This window comes from Aythya ferina (genome assembly GCF_964211825.1).
Source record: "Aythya ferina genome assembly, chromosome: 14".
Taxonomy (NCBI): Eukaryota; Metazoa; Chordata; class Aves; order Anseriformes; family Anatidae; genus Aythya; species Aythya ferina.
This window is the reverse complement of record NC_140312.1, coordinates 17,176-35,789: the sequence shown is the minus strand read 5'-3', so window position 1 is coordinate 35,789 and position 18,614 is coordinate 17,176. Positions and strand designations below refer to the sequence as shown.

At 48.6% G+C, this 18,614-nt stretch overlaps 2 long non-coding RNA genes across 7 annotated transcripts in view; both read left to right on the top strand.

Annotated features, from left to right (window-relative positions):
* The window catches only part of LOC311444239, a 15,616-nt gene extending 11,352 nt beyond the window's left edge, over nt 1-4,264 (top strand). Inside the window, exons 4-8 of the long non-coding RNA XR_014697773.1 lie at nt 2,413-2,463; nt 2,595-2,671; nt 2,908-2,948; nt 3,209-3,262; nt 3,363-4,264. This is a non-coding gene — a long non-coding RNA (uncharacterized lncRNA). The remainder of the gene's footprint in view (nt 1-2,412; nt 2,464-2,594; nt 2,672-2,907; nt 2,949-3,208; nt 3,263-3,362) is intronic.
* LOC311444238 overlaps nt 1-18,614 on the top strand; it is a 26,355-nt gene extending 7,741 nt beyond the window's left edge. Inside the window, exons 1-12 of one of the 6 annotated variants that reach the window (XR_014697769.1) lie at nt 4,953-5,313; nt 5,433-5,482; nt 5,582-5,650; nt 5,870-5,963; nt 7,968-8,162; nt 11,133-11,243; nt 11,697-11,757; nt 11,918-11,968; nt 12,100-12,176; nt 12,420-12,460; nt 12,728-12,793; nt 12,882-14,132. This is a non-coding gene — a long non-coding RNA (uncharacterized lncRNA). Of the gene's footprint in view, nt 1-4,952; nt 5,314-5,432; nt 5,483-5,581; nt 5,651-5,869; nt 5,964-6,646; nt 6,740-7,477; nt 7,518-7,967; nt 8,163-10,816; nt 10,910-11,132; nt 11,244-11,696; nt 11,758-11,917; nt 11,969-12,099; nt 12,177-12,419; nt 12,461-12,727; nt 12,794-12,881; nt 14,133-15,756 lie in introns of those variants that run through there. The other 5 variants (XR_014697770.1, XR_014697771.1, XR_014697768.1 and 2 more) reach the window with 5 other exon arrangements.

Genomic DNA, 18,614 nt, shown 5'->3' with positions numbered 1-18,614 from the left:
GGGCCCATTTCGGCGCGGCGCCGCCCGGGCCCATTTCGGCGCGGCGCCGCCCGGGCCCATTTCGGCGCGGCGCCGCCCGGGCCCATTTCGGCGCGGCGCCGCCCGGGCCCATTTCGGCGCGGCGCCGCCCGGGCCCATTTCGGCGCGGCGCCGCCCGGGCCCATTTCGGCGCGGCGCCGCCCGGGCCCATTTCGGCGCGGCGCCGCCCGGGCCCATTTCGGCGCGGCGCCGCCCGGGCCCATTTCGGCGCGGCGCCGCCCGGGCCCATTTCGGCGCGGCGCCGCCCGGGCCCATTTCGGCGCGGCGCCGCCCGGGCCCATTTCGGCGCGGCGCCGCCCGGGCCCATTTCGGCGCGGCGCCGCCCGGGCCCATTTCGGCGCGGCGCCGCCCGGGCCCATTTCGGCGCGGCGCCGCCCGGGCCCATTTCGGCGCGGCGCCGCCCGGGCCCATTTCGGCGCGGCGCCGCCCGGGCCCATTTCGGCGCGGCGCCGCCCGGGCCCATTTCGGCGCGGCGCCGCCCGGGCCCATTTCGGCGCGGCGCCGCCCGGGCCCATTTCGGCGCGGCGCCGCCCGGGCCCATTTCGGCGCGGCGCCGCCCGGGCCCATTTCGGCGCGGCGCCGCCCGGGCCCATTTCGGCGCGGCGCCGCCCGGGCCCATTTCGGCGCGGCGCCGCCCGGGCCCATTTCGGCGCGGCGCCGCCCGGGCCCATTTCGGCGCGGCGCCGCCCGGGCCCATTTCGGCGCGGCGCCGCCCGGGCCCATTTCGGCGCGGCGCCGCCCGGGCCCATTTCGGCGCGGCGCCGCCCGGGCCCATTTCGGCGCGGCGCCGCCCGGGCCCATTTCGGCGCGGCGCCGCCCGGGCCCATTTCGGCGCGGCGCCGCCCGGGCCCATTACTCAGGTGGAGCTACTGAGCAGGTGAGGTAAAGGAACCGGGAACAGAGAAGTATTGCACAATGGTATGTTGCATTAGTTGTAGTGTGCGTTGTGCAGGACATGGGTATTAGGGCTTGCATGGTAGTGAATGCTGGTTCTCTGTGTTTACAGATGGGGATGAGCCTGTTTAAAGTAATTCTAGTTCAAAAAGTTTCAGTTATTAGCTTGGTGATATTGTCAATTCAATATTAAAACCTGCAGAAAAAGCCAAAAGCGGTTTTTGCTTCTAGAATCACTGCAGATATTTGGTCTGCTCTCTGCATGCTTTTGAGATAAAGTTTATTTTAAAAAAGAAACAAAAAGAAAAACAGCTACTTCTCTTGCTCTATTTCTACTTTCTTGTGCTTTGCCCCTCCCCTTTCCCAGGTGATTGGGTTTGGGTGCTGGGCGGGGCCAAAAGGTATATGAGCCCCAGGCATGGCATCAGAGTGCTCCTTCTGCCTGGGCTGCTCTTTGGGGGTAAGTGCTTTGTGTTTCCTTCAGTCAGTTGCAGGGTTCTCTAGGCAGGCTGGAGTCTATGGATTTCTGGATTTCTAAGTGGTTGGAATTCTAGATCTCTAAGTGCTTGAATTAGAGGGATATTTAGTAGAGGCTGCTGGCTCACTTTTTTTTAGGATGGCCGCATATTCTCCTGTTTTTGAGATGTATTTTAATCTCTGCATGTTTAAAACCACTTGTTTTAGTCCCCTGGAGAGTTACACCAGCTTGATTACGTGCAATATGTGGCTTGGCAGCGTAGATGCAGCATTACCAAGAGACTGAGCAGGGTTGTATCAGAGTCCCCTTTTTCATCTGCAAAGGGTAAGTCTGTGATTACTGCTGCCGGGGTTGCTGTGTGTGCATGTCTTTTTGGCGTTTGTGGAGTTGTGTTTTTTTTTTGTTGTTTGTGTGTGTGTATGTTCTAAGTTTCTGGTTTTCTGAGGGGTAAACAGTTAGTGTGCTGAACGTAGTAGGCAGGTGGAGGTTGGGAGCTGCTCAGGACTGGTAGGTTTGGTTTCTAGGAGTATGCGGCATCCATCCGGTGCGATGCGACTGATTGTTGGGCGGGAACGTTCCAGCTTGTGTGTCCTAAGCAATGTAGCTTGTGTAGCGTATGTTGTGTGGCCCGGGCAGAATTTGCTGTGGCGCTGTGAGCGAGGAATCTGAGTTAGAGCTGTTGAGCAACTGAAGTAAAGGAACTGGGAAGAGAGAGGTATTGCAGCAGGTACGCTGTGGTTTTGAGGTGCCTCAGAGTGTGCTTTTCTCTCGCCTCTACAGGTGCTTTGTGCAGTTGTGGACAGGGAAGGGAAATCCTCCTGTCACGAAGCACTGAGGGAAGGTGAGTGTTGTCAGCCTGGTCATCCCTTATCCGAAGCGAAGGGAAGACGCTCAGGTGTTTCCCTGTGAGGGTCCGAGGTGAGGCTGTGTGGGATAGAGGAGCAGTGTGGCAGGTGGTTGCTTGCAAGCACAGTGGTCATTGTGTCCTTTTGTGTTCCCAGGTGGCGTGGGTGATGCTGGCCGCTCCTTTCAAGCTTGGACCTAATTTGCAGGTACAGAGGCAAGTGGCCTGCTGTTTTGAAAGGATAAAACTAAAGATGGGGTCCCTTTTGTTGTTGAGGGATGGGTGCTACTGCTGTCAGCTGAATGTTTATCTTCTGCCTGTGTTTTTCCTTTTGTTCAGGCTGAAACGCAGTGCGCAGTGCAGGACGTCTTGACCCGAGCTGCCTCTGCAGTGACTCTGGTGCGTGGTGAGCAGAGGTAACTGTTGTTTTTGGGGCGCGGTTGTCACTGCAGTTATTTTCCTACAGCCAATAGAGTAAAATTCCAGTTTGTCTTTTAGAGGTGCTATAAGTGGGTAAAGAGAACAGATGGAAGCGTGTGCCACGTGGGGTAGGCAAGCGGCTGAGGTACAGGAGGGGATGAGAGTATGTGATTTTTTTTCTGGGGATGAAATGGACTCAATTTTGTTGGTGTATAATGTGTTCTGCTCCTAGATTTTTCTTTCAATGTGAAGAAAAGTTTGAGCTAATTCCAGGTAAGAAAGTTCCAGTTACTTGCTGGGTCGTATTGTCCTTTTAATATTCAAAGCTGCAGCAAAAGCATGGGGATTGTTGCTTCTAGAAACACCCCAGTTTTCTTGTTTGCACTCTGCATGCTGTTGAGCTAAAGCAGACAAAAAAAAAAAAAAAAAAAAGGAAACACAAACACACACAAAAAACAACAATAACAAAAAAAAACCACCATTGGGTGATGTGTTGTGAACGCAACGATCATTTAATCCCTTTGTTTTCCCAGGTGGTGTGGATGATACTGGTTGCACTGTTGGAGCTTGGATTTGGAGAGGAACAGGTGAGCATAGTTGTATGTTGCATCAGCAGTAGTCAGCATTGTGGAGAAGGTGGGCATCATGACCGGCATGCTAGTGAATGCTGGTACTCTTTTTTTGCAGCTGATGATGAGCCTGGCAATTGCCTAAGATGACGACCAGTGCCTGTGCATTTCTTGAGGCGGAGGGAATTTACCATTCAGCAACCTGAGAGCTAAGTTGGGGGGCACCTGGTATTTGCATATCTGGGGTGGCTAATGGGAGCTGGGAGCCAGAGGAGCATGGTGCCTGCTGGCTGACTAGACTTGGTGCCACGGTGAGGGTGGTTCAGGCTGGGTCACGTTCAGGCTGCTTGTGGCTGGGTCACCAGGCTAATAGAAGCAGCGGGATTATTTTGTAGCGTGAGTGCGTGCGCCAGGCAGGACAGTTTCCTTCTGTTCGTCTGTCTTGTAGTGTTGCTTCTGCAGCGTCTGTTCTGTGCTTCTCGGGTCTTGATATCCTCCTAGCTTTTGACACTGGACTGACCAGACAGGTGACTTGGTAGCGGTGCTGAAGGGCCTCAGTGCTTGTTTTGTCATCGTGGCTCTGATCCGAGCACTTCTTGTCTTGCAGTCGCTGCTTGAAATGCAGTTCTGTTTCAGGTCTCGTGCATCGTATTCGGTTTGAGATGGCGTCTGTTTCCATCCTCACTCTTGCAGAAGTCATCTGGGCCGCATCAGGAGCTCCTGCTTGGGAATTGATTTCCTAAGCGTCATCTTATGGGGTTTTCAGTCCCCATCCTTCTGGTCTCTTGCCTTGAAGGCAGGCTTTTTAGGCCTCCATCATCCCAGTTCTGGCAGTTGCTTCCAGTCGCGTGTCGTGACATTTGAGTCTCCTCTAGGGTCTGGTGCAGAGCACCTGTTGTGACTTGCTGTTGCCATAGGGCTTCCCTCCGGGGGTCACTTTTTCTTGCGCCTTGTGTTGTGTGTTTTGTTTGTAGTGTTTGTGGCGTGGCTGTGTGTGTATGTGTTTGGTCTGGAGCTGTCCTGCCTGGCAGTTAGTGATGACAGCTAACATGGCAGTGCATGGGTGTGTTAATACATTGTCTGGACTGTTTTGGCGAAGACATCCGGTCTGCATCTGGGCACGTACTGAAGGGCAGCAGGCACAGTCATCTCAGTGTTGTTTGTCAGATGTTGGGGGGGGGAGAGTATATCTGCTTGTGAGCAGCTGCTCGCATAGTGCTTGAATGGTGTGCTTGAGGAGGTCTGTCGAATCTTGAAAGCTTACAGATATGGGGTTTTGAAAGTTTTGTTTTTATTTCTCTCCTGTCCCCAGTACAGTGTAAACCTTTGGAGGAACCTGTCGCAGGAAAGAGCTTCTTCCGGAACTGTTCAGCGCTCCGTAGGCAGCTCGGTGACTGGCTTGGTCTACTTCTGAGGTGTGCTGAGGTATGGGGGCTTCTGTTTTGAAATGATAATATTGTAAACGGTGTCCCTTTGTGTTGTTGAGGGATGGGTGCTAATGCTGGCAGCTGAACGATTATCTTGTGACCGTTTTCATTTGCTAAAGCTGAAACACAGTGTACAACACAGGACTTGACCGCAGCTTCTTTTAGCAAGGTGAGCGATGAGCAGATCTAGCAGTTACTTTAGTGGTGCAGTTGTCACTGCAGTTACTTAACTGCACAAAGTACTGAAGCTGTCCTGCCTGGCAGTTAGTGACGACAGCTAACGTGGCAGTGCATGGGTGTGCTAATACATTGTCCGGACTGTATTGGCAAAGACATCCGGTCTGCCTCTGGGCGCGTACTGACGGGCAGCTGGCACAGTCATCTCTGGAGGTTGGTAGATGTGGATTTGGCAGAGTTGAGCTGCTTGCGAGCAGCTGCTCCCATAATGCTTGAACAGTGCACTGTTGAATCATGAAAGCTTACAGATACGGGGTTTTGAAACTTTTATTTTTATATCTTTCCTGTCCCCAGTAGAGTGTGTACCTTAGTAGGAACTGCTCACAGGAAAGAGCTCCCTCTGGAACTGTCCAGCACTCGGTAGGCAGCTCGGTGACTGGCTTGATCTACTTCTGAGGTGCTGAGGTAAGGGGGCTGCTGTTTTGAAACGATAATTTGTAAATGGGGTCCCTTCTGTTGTTGAGGGATGGGTGCTAATGCTGGCAGCTGAATGATTATCTTGTGACCGTTTTCATTTGCTAAAGCTGAAACACAGTGTACAACACAGGACTTGACCACAGCTTCTTTTAGCAAGGTGAGCGATGAGCAGATGTAGCAGGTACTTTAGTGATGCAGTTGTCACTGCAGTTACTTAACTGCACAAAGTACAGTAAAAATCCTGTTTATATTTCAGAGGTGTGTTGTAGCTGGCCTAAGAGAGCAGATGGAAGCATCTGCCTCGAGGGCAGGTGAGGGGGCAGAGGTTAGGGAGCAGATGAGAGTAACTGTCCTATCTGTGCTGTGTCTTTGGATGCTGCTTCAGCCTATGCTTTTCTTTTTGTTTCACAGGTGTGTCGCACAGGCTGAGTGGGGCCAAGCTGCACTCTGAAGAGCAGCACGGGAAGGGCGGGCTGTTTGTGAGCTGGATTGGAGCAGAACTGCCAAGTAGCACGAGGTGACTGCGAAGGGTCTTGCTTTGCAGGTGCCATGGCAGGCTCTCCACAGAAGCGGTTGAGGATTTGAGAAGAGGTTGCAGATCATCGAGGAGCGACACGTGCAGGGACGGCTTGAAAACGGTATGGCTGCTTTCTCTTCTGTTTATCAGGTGTCCCAGGCGACGTGGGCTGTGATGTTAGCCTTTAGGATCGGAACAAAGCAGGTGCTGATGGCGGTCTTCTTCGGTAGGCAAAGAGGTGCCCGCAGCCCTGTCCTGTGTAGCCTGGGCATGCCTCGCTGAGGATGAAGCTTGCTTTCCAGCAGTTCTGGAAACTGTGTTGAGGCTGAAATGCTGTGTCTGTGTTTGGGTTGGGGTTACACCTTGGTGAGTGTAGGGATGGGTTTTAAGTGGGTGCAGCGGAGGGCCTGGCCCCAGTGTCCTGTAGTGTGTTTTAACACATCAGCATAGCCTTTTGGTTCTCAGATAGCCTGCTGAAGTAAGTGATTTCTCCTGCGAGTGGAATGGAATCGAATTCTTCTTTTGGCATGTAATCTATTCTGCTCCTAGATTTTTCTTTGTAAATGAAAGATTGAGGTAATTCCAGGTGGAAAAAAAAAAAAAGATTTACTTGCTTGTTTGTATTTTCCTTTCAATATTCAAAGCTGTAGCAAAAGCATGGGGATTTTTGTTTCTAGAAACACCCCAGTTCTCTTGTCTGCGCTCTGCATGCTGTTGAGCTAAGCCATATAAAGAAGTTAATAAAACCACAGCTGCTGCTCCTCCTCTTTCTGCTTTTTTGTGCTTTCCCCTTGCACTTTCCCAGGTGATTGGCTTCAGGTTCCAGGTGGGACCTAATGGTAACTGAGTTGCAGGTATGCCATGAGAGAGCTCCTTCTGCCTGGGCTGCACTTTGGGGTAAGTGCTTTGGTTTTCCTTCAGTTGTTTGGAGGGTTCTTTAGGTGGGTCAGTCTATGGACTGATGCGTTTTCAAGTAGAAACCAGTACTCCTATCTTTTTGAGGTGGCAACTGGCAGGATCTGTCATTGTAAAGCAATCTAAGTAGTAGGTGCCTGTATTGCATGCAGCTCTTCCTCAGGTGAGTAGTTATTACAGCAGTTTTACGGATAGTATGGCGATGTTATTTTGTGTGTTTGCTTTGTGTTTCTGGGTCCCTTATGATTTTTGCAGAATTACGTTTTTTTTTGTGAGTCTTTGCCTTTATGTCAAATCTTATCAAAGTCACAACCTTGGTGGCAAAGTGATGTAGCAGGGTTTAGGAGAAATGTATCATTGAAGCTCCCTGTGTGAGCGTGTATCTGAAAATGGCAGCAGTGGGCATGTAAGGGGTATTCTGTTTCAGGTTTAGGGACAGTTTATTGTATTTCTGGAGCTTTTGCCTGTGTGTTTGCTGTCTGTCGAGTCGTTAGACCATAAAGCCTTCTAGGCTTTATGTGCATGGAATTCACATATTTGAGGTATGTTTATGAGGGGTTGCCAGGTACGTTGTTTTTGGGAAACCGTGGGGTACGGTTTCTTGACCGCATAAGTGCAGTACTGCCAAGAGACTGAGCAGGGTCACCTGCTTCATGTCTAAAGAATAAGTCTGTTGGGGCCCATTTCGGCGCGGCGCCGCCCGGGCCCATTTCGGCGCCGCGCCGCCCGGGCCCATTTCTCAGGTGGAGCTACTGAGCAGGTGAGATAAAGGAGTTGGGAACAGAGAGGTATTGCACAACTGTATGTTGCATCAGTAGTAGCGAGTGTTGTGCAGGAGGTGGGTATTAGATCTGGTGTAGAGGGATGGTTAACTGAGATAGGTCACGTAGACATAAAACAGCTGAATCTTCACGAGTTGGACAAACATCGCACACAACTTGTCTGAGCCAATCAGACACAAGGACGCAATATCCGTCGGCGGTTTGGGAAAGTACCGACTGTGTTATTTCGGTCGAAAGGATGAGGAAGAAGCTGATAAGATAAGGACGTAGGGGGACCAATCATGAGCTTAACTTTTGTAATATGTATGAGCTAATTATATGTTAAGGAATAAAAGGCGTCTGAGCTATCCAATAAATCGAAGCTTGCTGATCACTCATAGTGAGTGTCCCTGTCTTCCTTCTGTCGACAACAAATGGCGCCTGAACAGGGACCCCGCTGGCGGTGAACCTGCGAGCCACGGATCGACGGAATAAGGGAAGGAAACAGGTCCTGCAATGCAGCTCAGGAGGTGGAAGGGACGAAAATGCTGAATCCTCGCACCCGGGAGCACCTATAGAGGGTCCCGCCGGCCACGCGTCGCCGAGGTCTTGCAAAGGCTGCAACAGCGCTGACGTAAACAAAGGTATGGAGAGACAAGCGACGTATGATCTGCTCAAGTGCTTTTTAGAAAAGCAGAGCACGCAGGGTATAGACTGTAAAAAGGAATTGCGGAGGGACGCGGGAAATTGAAGTAATCGCGGTGCGATGCGGGATATCCGAGATCGAGTTGCTACAGTAGACCAGAGGCATCAGTGGACAACGGCAGCTGACCCTCACTGTGTGGTGAGTCGGCACAGAGCAGAGGGGTGGACATCAGGACCCTGCAGACTGTCAGATGTAACCATGGAAGCAGCGGCGGCTGTGCTGCTTCTCTCTGGCATTCATTTTATAAGAGGTTTATCTTGCAATGCAAAAAAGACTATTCGTGCCCAGATCGGTGTTATAACTATGTTTCTGGATAAGATTCCTTGGGGTTGCCACATTCTATGGATTAGTAATGACGACTTAGCTCTATTGCGGGGCAGGAGTGCAGAGATGCAGATTACACTGCCAAATGACCACCGGCAGACTTGAGGAGACACTGCTCGGCTGCGGGGATCGGCTGCAGCGTGGACGCCCCTAGGTGCACCCTGAGCGTTTTTGCTCGGAGGGGACTCCACTCTCAGCTGCTCACCACAGGAGCAAAGATCTCCTGAAGCTGCAGACAAACAGTATGTTTTCAGCTGTTGGAGGAATACTAACTGAAGTGTTAATAATTGTATGTGTTATTCTTAAATGTCCAGGTATTTTGTGTTGAAAGTATTTGTGTAAGGGTAAGGTTTTAAAACAAAGTGTTGCAAGTCACTTCACGAGGAACACAATGAGAGACAATACTTATTTGTTGGGTTATGATTCTAAATTATATTGGCCGCACGTATTGTTTGCTTATCATTCTAAATTATATTCTCGTGGTATGATTGAGGTTGTGGTATGATTGAGATTGAGATGTGCCAGAGGCCTCTGGGTGTGCAATTGTGCTGTGTGTGTGCGAGTGTGCTATGTACTGTGTTAGTGAGAGCGTGCTTATTGCCATAGTGCAGGTTGCCATAGTGCAGGCTGAAATCATAGGAAATTAGTGCCGGCAAAAAAATCATAGGAAAATGAAGGACGACGTAGCCCTAGATTCATTACAGTGCTTTTTAGAAAAATGGGGAGTCGATTGTAAGCAACTAGCAGGACTAGTTGCGATCGGTCGAGCAAAATCATATTTCACAAGTATGGAGTCAAGGACTGGGGGCTTTGGGAGCTGAAGCAAAATCTAATAACAATCCGATGTGGAATAATGACACTGCAAAGGCTCTGCCACCTGGCATGTTTTTGATTTGCGGGGATCGTGCATGGCAAGGAATACCTGCCAACGCGTTTGGGGGTCCATGTTATCTAGGGCGACTCACATTGTTCGCCCCGGACTTATACAGTCTCCGGAACCAGAGCTTGTCGCAGAGATCCAAACGAGCTCTTAAGACTTTAGGTTCTGACTGTGATGATGGTGTAGAATTATGGGGCGCTGCTGAGAGAATATTTGCTTCATTAGTTCCAGCAGTGGGAACTGCACATGTTTTGGCTAGCATTAATAAGCTTGCTTGTTGGGCTGTTAAGCAATCAAATGTAACAACTGAAATTATTACTGAAATGGCACAAGATATGGATAGTCTTAGGCATGTTGTGTTACAAAATAGGGCTGCAATTGATTTTTTGCTTTTAGCGCAAGGATATGGATGTGAAGATTTTGAAGGAATGTGTTGTTTCAATCTTTCAGATCATGGTCAATCGATTCATGACCAGTTGAAATGGTTGATGCAGCACACAAAGAAAATTACAGTACAACCTAGTTGGCTTGACAATTGGTTGCAGTCCATCTTTGGGGGTCTGTCTAACTGGTTAGTGAGTCTAATCAAAGAGGGATTTCGCTTTCTGCTTATAGTTATATTGATAAAAATAGCTGCGCGAATAATTTTTGGTTGCTTAACTAAGAAGCTTGAACAAGTCACAGAAAAGGTATTAGTAGTCCAAAATAAAAACGGGGGAATTGTAGAGGGATGGTTAACTGAGATAGGTCACGTAGACATAAAACAGCTGAATCTTTACGAGTTGGACAAACATCGCACACAACTTGTCTGAGCCAATCAGACACAAGGACGCAATATCCGTTGGCGGTTTGGGAAAGTACCGACTGTGTTATTTCGGTCGAAAGGATGAGGAAGAAGCTGATAAGATAAGGACGTAGGGGGACCAATCATGAGCTTAACTTTTGTAATATGTATGAGCTAATTATATGTTAAGGAATAAAAGGCGTCTGAGCTATCCAATAAATCGAAGCTTGCTGATCATATCACTCATATTGAGTGTCCCTGTCTTCCTTCCGTCAACAACACTCTGGCATGCTAGTGATTGCTGGTTCTCTGTTTTTGCAAGTGATAATGAATGTGTTTGACGTAATTCCATTTGAAAAAGTTCCAGTTACTTGACTGGTCGTGTTGTCCTTTTAATATTAAAAGCTGCAGCAAAAGCATGGGGATTGTTGCTTCTAGAAACACCCCAGGTCTCTTGTCTGTTCTCTGCATGATGTTCAGGTAAAGCAGATTTAAAAAAAAAAAAAACACAAATAAACAAACAAAACAAACAACAAAAAAAAAACAGCTACTGCTCCTCCTGCTCTGCTCCTACTTCCTTGTGCTTTGTCCCTCCCCTTTTCCAGGTGATAGGGTTTGGATATTGGGCGGGGCCAAATGGTATATGAGCCCCAGGCATGACATCAGAGAGCTCCTTCTGCCTGGGCTGCTCTTTGGGGTAAGTGTTTTGTTTTCCTTCAGTCAGTTGCAGGGTTCTCTAGGCAGGCTGGAGTCTATGGATTTCCGGATTTCTAAGTGCTTGGAATTCACTTAACAGAGGAATATTTAGTAGAGGTTGCTGGCTCTTTTTTTTTTTTTTTTTTTTGATGGTGGGATGCTCTTCTTTTTTTGAGCTATATTTTAATCTCTAGATGTATAAACCTACTTGTGTAATTTTCCAGAGGACTAAAACCAGCTTCATTTCATGCTACATGTGGCTTGGCAGTTTAGATGCAGCATTACCAAGAGCCTGAGCAGGGTTGTATCAGAGTCTGCTCTTTCCTCTGCAAAGGGTAAGTCTGTGATTACCTCTGCAGGGGCTGCTGTGCGTGCACGTCTTTTTGGCATTTATGGATCTCAGATAGTGGTTTTTTTTGTGTGTGTGTATATTCTAAGCTTTTATTTTTTGAGGGGCAAATAGTGTGTGTGCTGAGCGTGGTTGGCAGGAGGAGGTGGGGAGCTGCTCAGGACTGGTAGGTTTGGTTTCTAGGAGTGTGCGGCAGCCTTCCTATGCGACGCGATTGATTATTGGGTGGGAATGTTCCAGTTTGTGTGTCTTAGCCATTGTAGCTTGTGTAGTGTGTGTTGTGTGGCCCAGGCAGAGTTTGCTGTGGCACTGTGAGCGAAGAATCTGAGTTAGAGCTGGTGAGCAGCTGAAGTACAGGAGCTGGGAAGAGAGAGGTATTGCAGCAGGTATGCTGTAGCTCTGAAGTACCTCAGAGTGTGCGTTTCTCTTGTGTCTGCAGGTGCTTTGTGCAGTCGTGGACAGGGAAGGGAAATCCTCCTGTCACGAAGCACTGAGGGAAGGTGAGTGTTGTCAGCCTGGTCATCCCTTATCCGAAGCGAAGGGAAGACGCTCAGGTGTTTCCCTGTGAGGGTCCGAGGTGAGGCTGTGTGGGATAGAGGAGCAGTGTGGCAGGTGGTTGCTTGCAAGCACAGTGGTCATTGTGTCCTTTTGTGTTCCCAGGTGGCGTGGGTGATGCTGGCCGCTCCTTTCAAGCTTGGACCTAATTTGCAGGTACAGAGGCAAGTGGCCTGCTGTTTTGAAAGGATAAAACTAAAGATGGGGTCCCTTTTGTTGTTGAGGGATGGGTGCTACTGCTGTCAGCTGAATGTTTATCTTCTGCCTGTGTTTTTCCTTTTGTTCAGGCTGAAACGCAGTGCGCAGTGCAGGACGTCTTGACCCGAGCTGCCTCTGCAGTGACTCTGGTGCGTGGTGAGCAGAGGTAACTGTTGTTTTTGGGGCGCGGTTGTCACTGCAGTTATTTTCCTACAGCCAATAGAGTAAAATTCCAGTTTGTCTTTTAGAGGTGCTATAAGTGGGTAAAGAGAACAGATGGAAGCGTGTGCCACGTGGGGTAGGCAAGCGGCTGAGGTACAGGAGGGGATGAGAGTATGTGATTTTTTTTTTTTTTTCTGGGGATGAAATGGAATTAATTTTGTTGGTGTATAATGTGTTCTGCTCCTAGATTTTTCTTTCAATGTGAAGAAAAGTTTGAGCTAATTCCAGGTAAGAAAGTTCCAGTTACTTGCTGGGTCGTATTGTCCTTTTAATATTCAAAGCTACAGCAAAAGCATGGGGATTGTTGCTTCTAGAAACACCCCAGTTTTCTTGTTTGCACTCTGCATGCTGTTAAGGTAAAGCAGACCAAAAAAAAAAAAAATAAATAAAGGAAACACACACACACACACAAAAAAACAACAATAACAAAAAAAAAAACACCATTGGGTGACGTGTTTTGAACGCAACGATCATTTAATCCCTTTGTTTTCCCAGGTGGTGTGGATGATACTGGCTGCACTGTTGGAGCTTGGACTCGGAGAGGAACACGTGAGCACAATCGTATGTTGCATCAGTAGTGGTCAGCATTGTGGAGAAGGTGAGCAATGGGGCTGGCGTCCTAGTGAATGCTGGTACTCTGTTTTTGCAGCTGATGATGAGCCTGGCAATTGACTAAGATGACAATCAGTGCCTGTGCGTTTCTTGAAGCGGAGGGACTTTACCATGCAGCAACCTGAGAGCTAAGCTGGGGGGCACCTGGTATTTGCATATCTGGGGTGGCTAATGGGAGCTGGGAGTCAGAGCAGCATGGAGCCAGCTGGCTGACTAGACTTGGTTCCACGGTGAGGGTGGTTCAGGCTGGGTCACGTTCAGGCTGCTTGTGGCTGGGTCACCAGGCTAATAGAAGCAGCGGGATTATTTTGTAGCGTGAGTGCGTGCGCCAGGCAGGACAGTTTCCTTCTGTTTGTCTGTCTTGTGTTGCTTCTGCGATGTCTGTTCTGTGCTTCTCGGGTCTTGATATCCTCCTAGCTTTTGACACTGGACTGACCAGACAGGGGACTTGGTAGTGGTGCTGAAGGGCCTCAATGCATGTTTTGTCATCGTGACTCTGATCAGAGCACTTCTTGTGTTGCAGTCACTGCTTAAAGAGCAGGTCTGTTTCAGGTCTTGTGCATCATATTCGGTTTGAGATCGCGTCTGTTTCCATCCTCACTCTTGCAGAAGTCATCTGGGCCGCATCAGGAGCTCTTGTTGGGAATTGATTTCCTAAGCATCGTCTTATGGGGTTTTCAGTCCCCATCCTTCTGGTCTCTTGTCTTGAAGGCAGGCTTTTTCGGCCTCCATCATCCCAGTTCTGGCAGTTGCTTCCAGTCGCGTGTCGTGACATTTGAGTCTCTCCTTGGGTCTGGTGCAGAGCACCTGTTCTGACTTGCTGTTGCCATAGGGCTTCCCTCCGGGGGTCACTTTTTCTTGCGCCTTGTGTTGTGTGTTTTGTTTGTAGTGTTTGTGGCGTGGCTGTGTGTGTATGTGTTTGGTCTGGAGCTGTCCTGCCTGGCAGTTAGTGATGACAGCTAACGTGGTAGTGCATGGGTGTGCTAATACATTGTCGGGAGTGTTTTGGCAAAGGCATCCGGTCTACCTCTGGGCACGTACTGAAGGGCAGCTGGCAAAGTCATCTCTGTGGTGTTTGGCAGATGTGTGTGGGGGGGGAGAGTATATCTGCTTGTGAGCAGCTGCTCGCATAGTGCTTGAATGGTGTGCTTGAGGAGGTCTGTTGAATATTGAAAGCTTACAGATAAGGGGTTTTGAAATTTTTATTTTTATTTCTATCCTGTCCCCCAGTACAGCGTAAAACTTAGGAGGAACCTGTCATAGAAAAGAGCTCCTTCTGGAACTGTCCAGCACTCGGTAGGCAGCTCGGTGACTGGCTTGATCTACTTCTGAGGTGCTGAGGCAAGGGGCTTCTGTTTAGAAATTATAATATTGTAAATGGGGTCCCTTTGTGTTGTTGAGGGATGGGTGCTAATGCTGGCCGCTGAATGATTATCTTGCGACTGTTCTCATTTGTTTAAGGTGAAACAGTGTACAACGCGGGACTTGAGCATAGCTGCTTTCGGCAAGGTGAGCGATGAACAGATGTAGCAGGTACTTTAGGGGTGCAGTTGTCACTGCAGTTACTTAACTGCACAAAGTACAGTAAAAATCCTGTTTATATTTCAGGGGTGTGTTGTAGCTGGCCTAAGAGAGCAGATGGAAGCACCTGCCTCGAGGGCAGGTGAGGGAGCAGAGGTAAGGGAGCAGATGAGAGTAACTGTCCTATCTGTGCTGTGTCTTTGGATGCTGCTTCAGCCTATGCTTTTCTTTTTCTTTTGCAGGTGTGTTGCACAGGCTGAGTGGGGCCAAGCTGCACTCTGAAGATCAGCACGAGAAGGGCGGGCTGTTTGTGAGCTGGATTGGAGCAGAACTGCCAAGTAGCACAAGGTGACTGCGAAGGGTATCCATCTTGCTTTGCAGGTGCCATGGCAGGCTCTCCACAGAAGCGGTTGAGGATTTGAGAAGAGGTTGCAGATCATCGAGGAGCGATACCTGCAGGGACGGCTTGAAAACGGTATGGCTGCTTTCTCTTCTGTTTATCAGGTGTCCCAGGCAACGTGGGCTGTGATGTTAGCCTTTAGGATCGGAACAAAGCAGGTGCTGATGGCTGTCTTCTTTGGTAGGCAAAGAGGTGCCCAAAGCCCTGTACTGTGTAGCCTGAGCACACCTTGCTGAGGATGAGGTGTCCTTTCTACCAGTTCCCAAAACTGTGTTGAAGCTGAAATGCTGCGTTTGTGTTTGGGTTGGGGTTGCACCTTGGTGAGTGTAGGGATGGATTTTAAGTGGGTGCAGCGGAGGGCCTGGACCCAGTGTCCTGTAATGTGTTTTAACACATCAGCATAGCCTTTTGGTTCTCAGCTTACTGAAGTAAGTGATTTTTCCTGCGAGTGGAATGGAATTGAATTCTTTTTTGGCATGTAATCAGTTCTGCTCCTAGACTTTTCTTTCTATGTAAATAAAAGCTTGAGCTAATTCCAGATGAAAAAAAAAAAAAATCAGCTATTTGCTTGGTCATTTTGTCCTTTTAATATTCAAAGCTGTAGCAAAAGCATGGGGATTGTTGTGGAGGAATGGTTAAGTGAGGTAGGACACGTGGATGTTGAGCAGTTAGGAGGTCATGGGCTAGGGAGGTACCGTACTCAACTCATATGAGCCTGGGCACGTGCGCAGCCGGTTGAGAACCAATCAGGCCCAAGGACACGATGCCCTTGTGTGGTTGGGAAAGTCTTTAAGGCGGGACAGTAGCTAAAAGAGGGAGGAACTAACTGACAAGATAGGAAAGTGTTAGCCAATCCTGAGCTTAGTTTTTGCAATATGTATGAGTTGATTATGTTCGAACTAGATAAAAGGCGACTGAGCTATCCATTAAAGTTGAAGTTCACTGTTCACTCATATTGAGTGTCTGTCTTCCTTCCGTCGACAACAAATAGCGCCCGAACAGGGACCGATCTGAACGGGATTTGGATACTGCTGGCGGTGATCCTGGGCCACGGTTGGACGGAATAAGGGAGGAACCGGTCCTGCAACGCAGCCCAGGAGGTGGAAGGGACAAGAATCCCCTCACCCGTGTCGGGAAGGTGAAAGGGACGTGGAGTCCCCGCACCCGGGAGAGGATCCCGCCGGTCACGCGTCGCCGAGGTCTGAAAGGTGAAAGGGACGAAAACTTGGAGTCCCCGCACCCGCAGCTCGGAAGGTGGAAGGGAGTCCCCGCACCCGGGATGAGCCTATAAAGGGTCCCGCCGGAGAAGCGCCGCCGAGGTCTTTGCAAAGGCTGCAACCGACGTATATAAAGGTATGGAGAGACATCGGCGTATGCTTTGCTCGAATGCTTTTTAGAAAAGCGGAGCACTTCAGATATAGACTGCAAAAAGGATTTACCAGGATTATTAGCATATGGAGTAATGCAGGGTTGTTTTATCAATCCTGATACAGTTTTTGAACAAACAGAGTGGCGTAAATTTGGGGACAAATTGTTTGATGAAGTTATTAATGAAAATAAGGCTGCTAAAAAATTATTGAAGCCTTGGAGAGCAGTCACTAACGCCTTAGTTATACATCAGGCTGAGCAGAGAGTCGCTACTGCCGCTACAGAGCGACTGGGATTGCCGGGAAGTGTTGGAGCTGGGGATTGCCCACTGCTGCCTTCAGTGAGAACGATAACGCTGCCTCAGGGGGCTACGGGGCAGTGGGAGCCTCCCCCCCCCTCAGTCACCGCCACGAGCAGTGCTGCGCTCGGAGTTCCGCGGAATCGAACGGCAGCTGACCCTCACCATGTGGCGAGTCGGCACAGAGCAGAGGGACGGACATCAGGACCCTGCAGCCTGTCTGATGTAACCATGGAAGCAGCGGCGGCTGTGCTGCTTCTCTCTGGCATTCTTTTTATAAGAGGTTTACCTTGCAATGAAAAAGGGATACTAACTGGAGTGTTATTAATTGTATGTGTTATTTTTAAATGTCCAGGTATTTTGTGTTGAAAGTATTTGTGTAAGGGTAAGGTTTTAAAACAAAGTGTTGCAAGTCACTTCATGAGGAACACAATGAGAGGCAATACTTGTTTGTTTGCTTATCATTCTAAATTATATTCGTGTGGTATGATTGAGGTTGTGGTATGATTGAGAGTGAGATGTGCCAGAGGCCTCTGGGTGTGTGAGTGTGCTGTGTACTGTGTTAGTGAGAGCGCATTTATTGCCATAGTGCAGGCTGAAATCATAGGAAATTAGTACTGGTCGAGCAAAATCATGTTTCACAAGTATGGAGTCATTGTGCGAAGTAGCCACTTGGAGAAACTTAAGGGAACGTACTGTTTAAAACTTTTTGATCGTAATGAGTCAATTCACAAATCCATTACTTTCTTGAAAGAGCACGTGAGAAAGAGTCAATATGGTATCAATCCTTTCAATCAATGGTTCACTGATATAATTGAAACAATGCATAGATGGTTACTGGGATTAATCAAAGAGGGATTAAGGATTTTGTTCACTGTGGTGTCAATCATCATTGCATGTAGTATTGTGATAAATGTGGTTAAAGAGTTACTTGCAAAAATGTTATAAAATGTTATAGAGATTTTGAAGTGGTGCCAGAAACAGGTACCCAGTGGATCACTGCAAAGTGGACTGAAGCAGCTTTAGAATCTGCACACGCCGAAGACGACCAGGAAGAGGTTCCTGATAATCATTCTGACAATGACGTGGGCTGTGACACCTCGACGACTATCAAGAACAGCCTTTGATCACCATCAAGTGATTAGGTTTAAGTGTGTTACTACTAAGTTGTGTTACTTACTATTAATTGTGTTACCGTTAAGTGCTTACAGTAATTGTAGTGTTATTAGGGTTAAGTTGTGTTATGTTATGTACCCTTTCAGAACATGCTTGTTTGGGGTCCCGATAGGGGATCCAAAGGAACTGAGTGAAATGTTAGCACCATACTCTGCCCGTATTACTCTGCTTAATGGATCTTTTTCTGACTGTAGGAACTGCACACGCTTTGGCTAGCATAAATAAGCTTGCTTGTTGGGCTGTTAAACAGTCAAATGTAACCACCCAAGTTCTTTCTGAAATGTCGCAAGACACGGAAAGCCTAAGGCACGCTGTGCTGCAAAATAGGGCCGCTATTGATTTCTTGTTCTTGGCTCAGGGACATGGGTGTGAAGATGTAGAAGGAATGTGTTGCTTTAATCTTTCCGACCATGGTCAGTCAATTCACGACCAGTTGAAATGGTTAAGGGATCATACACAAAAAATTGTAGTACAAGATAGTTGGTTTGAAGGTTGGCTTAAATCTGTTTTGGGGAACATGGGTGGACGGGTTTTGTTAGTTAAAGAGGGACTTTGCTTTCTACTTATAATTATATTGATTATAATTGCTGCATATGTAACCTTTAACTGCCTAACTAAGAAACTAGAGCAACTCACAGAGAAGGTATTTGTATCACAAAATAAAAATGGGGGAATTGTGGAGGAATGGTTAAGTGAGGTAGGACACGTGGATGTTGAGCAGTTAGGAGGTCATGGGCTAGGGGAGGTACCGTACTCAACTCATATGAGCCTGGGCACGTGCGCAGCCGGTTGAGAACCAATCAGGCCCAAGGACACGATGCCCTTGTGTGGTTGGGAAAGTCCCTAAGGCGGGACAGTAGCTAAAAGAGGGAGGAACTAACTGACAAGATAGGAAAGTGTTAGTCAATCCTGAGCTTAGTTTTTGCAATATGTATGAGTTGATTATGTTCGAACTAGATAAAAGGCGACTGAGCTATCCATTAAAGTTGAAGTTCACTGTTCACTCA